Genomic DNA, 7071 nt, shown 5'->3' with positions numbered 1-7071 from the left:
AGACATCTGCTGAATGCCCAAAGGTGCTGTGGCGTAATGGTGTGGAGCGCTTGGCCCGATGCCTCTGCTACAGTCAGTTGGCCGGTTCAAGTCCCATGTCATGACATCAAGGTGCTGGAGGACCATCGGGAGACGGTGCTCTCTCCCCCTGTTTCCTGAAAAGTAGCATTTGGGGGTTATGTTTGAAAGAACCCTGTCCACCTAAAGTTTTACAGATAAGAATTAAGTCAAACTTTTAAAAAGAAATAGCAATGCATTTTGGCCCATCATCTGACAGAATAGTCTGTGACTATATGAATTTGACAATGAAAAACTGCAAATTGCGGAAATTGAAAATTGCGGAAATTGGAAATTGCGGAAATTGAGGAAATTGCAAATTGCGGAAATTGAAAATTGCGGAAATTGCGGAAATTGCAAATTGCAAATTTGAGAAATTGGAAATTGCGGAAATTGAGGAAATTGCAAATTGCGGAAATTGGAAATTGCAAAATGCGGAAATTGCAAATTTGGGAAATTGAGGTGGCCCAAAACTTGGTTGGAAAGTCCCTCTTTTATGTCTGGCTTCCAGGCCAGTTGGAAAATGGCACACTGAGAGGTGGTAAGAGTATGTTAAATTGGACATTTTCATGGTAAAAGATTAGCTGGACAGGGTTCTTTCAGACATAAGCCCCAACCGTTACATCTCAGGAAACAGGGGGAGAGAGCACCGTCTCCCGATGGTCCTCCAGCACCTTGATGTCATGACATGGGACTTGAACCGGCCAACTGACTGTAGCAGAGGCAACGGGCCAAGCGCTCCACACCATTACACCACGGCACCTTTGGGCATTCAGCAGATGTCTCCGGGTGCTTTTGAGTTTTTATTTTTTATTCTAGCCTTGAAAAGTTCAAATTACTGCAGCATTGAGCTGTAGGAGGAACTCCCGATGGTCTTCCAGCACCTTGATGTCATGACATGGGACTTGAACCGGCCAACTGACTGTAGCAGAGGCATCGGGCCAAGCGCTCCACACCATTACGCCACTGCACCTTTGGGCATTCAGCAGATGTCTCCGGGTGCTTTTGAGTTTTTATTTTTTATTCTAGCCTTGAAAGGTTCAAATTACTGCAGCATTGAGCTGTAGGAGGAACAGGCCTTGAACATGGAATGTCTGTACTGAAACCCTGATGATTAGACCACTGCACCATCAGTCAGACACTCTCAGGCAAAGTCTCCTGGTAATTTTGAAGTGATCTTTTGTTCGTTAGCCTTCAGTTAGTAAAGTTTAAATAACACAGCATCATATTAATCAGATCTTTCTTAGCGCTGTTGAGGTCTTCTTTTGTATGATAGTGTAACAGCCGGGAATCGAACCCTGGTCTCCCACGTGGAAAGCCAACATCTTAACCACTACGACAATTTCAGTTATCCTCATTTCTCATCATTTTGGACCATGGGCTATAGCCCATATCGTACGGCATACTATAGCACGCCGCTTTTCATCGTTTTTGAGGATTTGAAAATAATGAAAATATGAAAAAAACGATGGGTTATAGCCCATGTCTCATTTAACCAGCCTTTTAAAATTTAGATGGACAGTGAAAATGTTCTTCAGGAGACTAGAACCCTGACTAGAACGATATGGGCTATAGCCCATGGTCCAAAATGATGAGAAACGAGGTTAAGTTTTTTTTTTTTTCAAAATTTCAAAAAACATGGGCTATAACCCATCGTTTTTTTTCATTTTTTCATTTTTTTCAAATCCTCAAAAATGATGAAAAACTGCGCGCTATAGTATGCCGTACGATATGGGCTATAGCCCACGGTCCAAAATGATGAGAAACGAGGCTAACTTTTTTTTTCAAAATTTCAAAAAACATGGGCTATAACCCATCGTTTTTGTCATTTCGTCATTTTTTTGAAATCCTCAAAAAGGATGAAAAACGGTGCGCTATAGTATGCCGTACGATATGGGCTATAGCCCACGGTCCAAAATGATGAGAAACGAGGCTAACTTTTTTTTTCAAAATTTCAAAAAACATGGGCTATAACCCATCGTTTTTGTCATTTCGTCATTTTTTTCAAATCCTCAAAAAGGATGAAAAACGGTGCGCTATAGTATGCCGTACGATATGGGCTATAGCCCATGGTCCAAAATGATGAGAAACGAGGATAACTTTTTTTTTCAAAATTTCAAAAAACATGGGCTATAACCCATCGTTTTTGTCATTTCGTCATTTTTTTCAAATCTTCAAAAATGATGAAAAACTGCGCGCTATAGTATGCCGTACGATATGGGCTATAGCCCACGGTCCAAAATGATGAGAAACGAGGCTAACTTTTTTTTTCAAAATTTCAAAAAACATGGGCTATAACCCATCGTTTTTGTCATTTCGTCATTTTTTTGAAATCCTCAAAAAGGATGAAAAACGGTGCGCTATAGTATGCCGTACGATATGGGCTATAGCCCATGGTCCAAAATGATGAGAAACGAGGCTAACTTTTTTTTTCAAAATTTCAAAAAACATGGGCTATAACCCATCGTTTTTGTCATTTCGTCATTTTTTTCAAATCCTCAAAAAGGATGAAAAACTGCGCGCTATAGTTTGCCGTACGATATGGGCTATAGCCCACGGTCCAAAATGATGAGAAACGAGGCTAACTTTTTTTTCAAAATTTCAAAAAACATGGGCTATAACCCATCGTTTTTGTCATTTCGTCATTTTTTTCAAATCCGCAAAAATGATGAAAAACGGCGTGCTATAGTATGCCGTACGATATGGGCTATAGCCCATGGTCCAAAATGATGAGAAACGAGGCTAACTTTTAATTTCAAAATTTCAAAAAACATGGGCTATAACCCATCGTTTTTGTCATTTCGTCATTTTTTTCAAATCCTCAAAAAGGATGAAAAACTGCGCGCTATAGTTTGCCGTACGATATGGGCTATAGCCCACGGTCCAAAATGATGAGAAACGAGGCTAACTTTTTTTTCAAAATTTCAAAAAACATGGGCTATAACCCATCGTTTTTGTCATTTCGTCATTTTTTTCAAATCCTCAAAAATGATGAAAAACGGCGTGCTATAGTATGCCGTACGATATGGGCTATAGCCCATGGTCCAAAATGATGAGAAACGAGGATAACTCTAATTGTAGTAGTGGTTAAGATGTTGGCTTTCCACGTGGGAGACCAGGGTTCGATTCCCGGCTGTTACACTATCATACAAAAGAAGACCTCAACAGTGCTAAGAAAGATCTTAATTAATATGATGCTGTGTTATTTAAACTTTACTAACTGAAGGCTAACGAACAAAAGATCACTTCAAAATTACCAGGAGACTTTGCCTGAGAGTGTCTGACTGATGGTGCAGTGGTCTAATCATCAGGGTTTCAGTACAGACATTCCATGTTCAAGGCCTGTTCCTCCTACAGCTCAATGCTGCAGTAATTTGAACTTTTCAAGGCTAGAATAAAAAATAGAAACTCAAAAGCACCCGGAGACATCTGCTGAATGCCCAAAGGTGCTGTGGCGTAATGGTGTGGAGCGCTTGGCCCGATGCCTCTGCTACAGTCAGTTGCCCGGTTCAAGTCCCATGTCATGACATCAAGGTGCTGGAGGACCATCGGGAGTTCCTCCTACAGCTCAATGCTGCAGTAATTTGAACTTTTCAAGGCTAGAATAAAAAATAGAAACTCAAAAGCACCCGGAGACATCTGCTGAATGCCCAAAGGTGCTGTGGCGTAATGGTGTGGAGCGCTTGGCCCGATGCCTCTGCTACAGTCAGTTGCCCGGTTCAAGTCCCATGTCATGACATCAAGGTGCTGGAGGACCATCGGGAGTTCCTCCTACAGCTCAATGCTGCAGTAATTTGAACTTTTCAAGGCTAGAATAAAAAATAGAAACTCAAAAGCACCCGGAGACATCTGCTGAATGCCCAAAGGTGCTGTGGCGTAATGGTGTGGAGCGCTTGGCCCGATGCCTCTGCTACAGTCAGTTGGCCGGTTCAAGTCCCATGTCATGACATCAAGGTGCTGGAGGACCATCGGGAGACGGTGCTCTCTCCCCCTGTTTCCTGAAAAGTAGCATTTGGGGGTTATGTTTGAAAGAACCCTGTCCACCTAAAGTTTTACAGATAAGAATTAAGTCAAACTTTTAAAAAGAAATAGCAATGCATTTTGGCCCATCATCTGACAGAATAGTCTGTGACTATATGAATTTGACAATGAAAAACTGCAAATTGCGGAAATTGAAAATTGCGGAAATTGGAAATTGCGGAAATTGCAAATTGCGGAAATTGAAAATTGCGGAAATTGCGGAAATTGCAAATTGCAAATTTGAGAAATTGGAAATTGCGGAAATTGAGGAAATTGCAAATTGCGGAAATTGGAAATTGCAAAATGCGGAAATTGCAAATTTGGGAAATTGAGGTGGCCCAAAACTTGGTTGGAAAGTCCCTCTTTTATGTCTGGCTTCCAGGCCAGTTGGAAAATGGCACACTGAGAGGTGGTAAGAGTATGTTAAATTGGACATTTTCATGGTAAAAGATTAGCTGGACAGGGTTCTTTCAGACATAAGCCCCAACCGTTACATCTCAGGAAACAGGGGGAGAGAGCACCGTCTCCCGATGGTCCTCCAGCACCTTGATGTCATGACATGGGACTTGAACCGGCCAACTGACTGTAGCAGAGGCAACGGGCCAAGCGCTCCACACCATTACACCACGGCACCTTTGGGCATTCAGCAGATGTCTCCGGGTGCTTTTGAGTTTTTATTTTTTATTCTAGCCTTGAAAAGTTCAAATTACTGCAGCATTGAGCTGTAGGAGGAACTCCCGATGGTCTTCCAGCACCTTGATGTCATGACATGGGACTTGAACCGGCCAACTGACTGTAGCAGAGGCATCGGGCCAAGCGCTCCACACCATTACGCCACTGCACCTTTGGGCATTCAGCAGATGTCTCCGGGTGCTTTTGAGTTTTTATTTTTTATTCTAGCCTTGAAAGGTTCAAATTACTGCAGCATTGAGCTGTAGGAGGAACAGGCCTTGAACATGGAATGTCTGTACTGAAACCCTGATGATTAGACCACTGCACCATCAGTCAGACACTCTCAGGCAAAGTCTCCTGGTAATTTTGAAGTGATCTTTTGTTCGTTAGCCTTCAGTTAGTAAAGTTTAAATAACACAGCATCATATTAATCAGATCTTTCTTAGCGCTGTTGAGGTCTTCTTTTGTATGATAGTGTAACAGCCGGGAATCGAACCCTGGTCTCCCACGTGGAAAGCCAACATCTTAACCACTACGACAATTTCAGTTATCCTCATTTCTCATCATTTTGGACCATGGGCTATAGCCCATATCGTACGGCATACTATAGCACGCCGCTTTTCATCGTTTTTGAGGATTTGAAAATAATGAAAATATGAAAAAAACGATGGGTTATAGCCCATGTCTCATTTAACCAGCCTTTTAAAATTTAGATGGACAGTGAAAATGTTCTTCAGGAGACTAGAACCCTGACTAGAACGATATGGGCTATAGCCCATGGTCCAAAATGATGAGAAACGAGGATAAGTTTTTTTTTTTTTCAAAATTTCAAAAAACATGGGCTATAACCTATCGTTTTTTTCATTTTTTCATTTTTTTCAAATCCTCAAAAATGATGAAAAACTGCGCGCTATAGTATGCCGTACGATATGGGCTATAGCCCACGGTCCAAAATGATGAGAAACGAGGCTAACTTTTTTTTTCAAAATTTCAAAAAACATGGGCTATAACCCATCGTTTTTGTCATTTCGTCATTTTTTTGAAATCCTCAAAAAGGATGAAAAACGGTGCGCTATAGTATGCCGTACGATATGGGCTATAGCCCATGGTCCAAAATGATGAGAAACGAGGATAACTTTTTTTTTCAAAATTTCAAAAAACATGGGCTATAACCCATCGTTTTTGTCATTTCGTCATTTTTTTTAAATCTTCAAAAATGATGAAAAACTGCGCGCTATAGTATGCCGTACGATATGGGCTATAGCCCATGGTCCAAAATGATGAGAAACGAGGATAACTTTTTTTTTCAAAATTTCAAAAAACATGGGCTATAACCCATAGTTTTTTTCATTTTTTCATTTTTTTCAAATCCTCAAAAATGATGAAAAACTGCGCGCTATAGTATGCCGTACGATATGGGCTATAGCCCACGGTCCAAAATGATGAGAAACGAGGCTAACTTTTTTTTTCAAAATTTCAAAAAACATGGGCTATAACCCATCGTTTTTGTAATTTCGTCATTTTTTTGAAATCCTCAAAAAGGATGAAAAACGGTGCGCTATAGTATGCCGTACGATATGGGCTATAGCCCATGGTCCAAAATGATGAGAAACGAGGATCCTTTTTTTTTCAAAATTTCAAAAAACATGGGCTATAACCCATCGTTTTTGTCATTTCGTCATTTTTTTCAAATCTTCAAAAATGATGAAAAACTGCGCGCTATAGTATGCCGTACGATATGGGCTATAGCCCACGGTCCAAAATGATAAGAAACGAGGCTAACTTTTTTTTTTCAAAATTTCAAAAAACATGGGCTATAACCCATCGTTTTTGTCATTTCGTCATTTTTTTCAAATCCTCAAAAAGGATGAAAAACGGTGCGCTATAGTATGCCGTACGATATGGGCTTTAGCCCATGGTCCAAAATGATGAGAAACGAGGATAATTTTTTTTCCAAAATTTCAAAAAACATGGGCTATAACCCATCGTTTTTGTCATTTCGTCATTTTTTTGAAATCCTCAAAAAGGATGAAAAACGGTGCGCTATAGTATGCCGTACGATATGGGCTATAGCCCATGGTCCAAAATGATGAGAAACGAGGCTAACTTTTTTTTTCAAAATTTCAAAAAACATGGGCTATAACCCATCGTTTTTGTCATTTCGTCATTTTTTTCAAATCCTCAAAAAGGATGAAAAACTGCGCGCTATAGTTTGCCGTACGATATGGGCTATAGCCCACGGTCCAAAATGATGAGAAACGAGGCTAACTTTTTTTTCAAAATTTCAAAAAACATGGGCTATAACCCATCGTTTTTGTCATT

This window comes from Protomyctophum bolini (genome assembly GCF_963924005.1).
Source record: "Protomyctophum bolini genome assembly, chromosome: 9".
NCBI lineage: Eukaryota > Metazoa > Chordata > Actinopteri > Myctophiformes > Myctophidae > Protomyctophum > Protomyctophum bolini.
Note: the sequence above shows the minus strand (reverse complement) of the source record.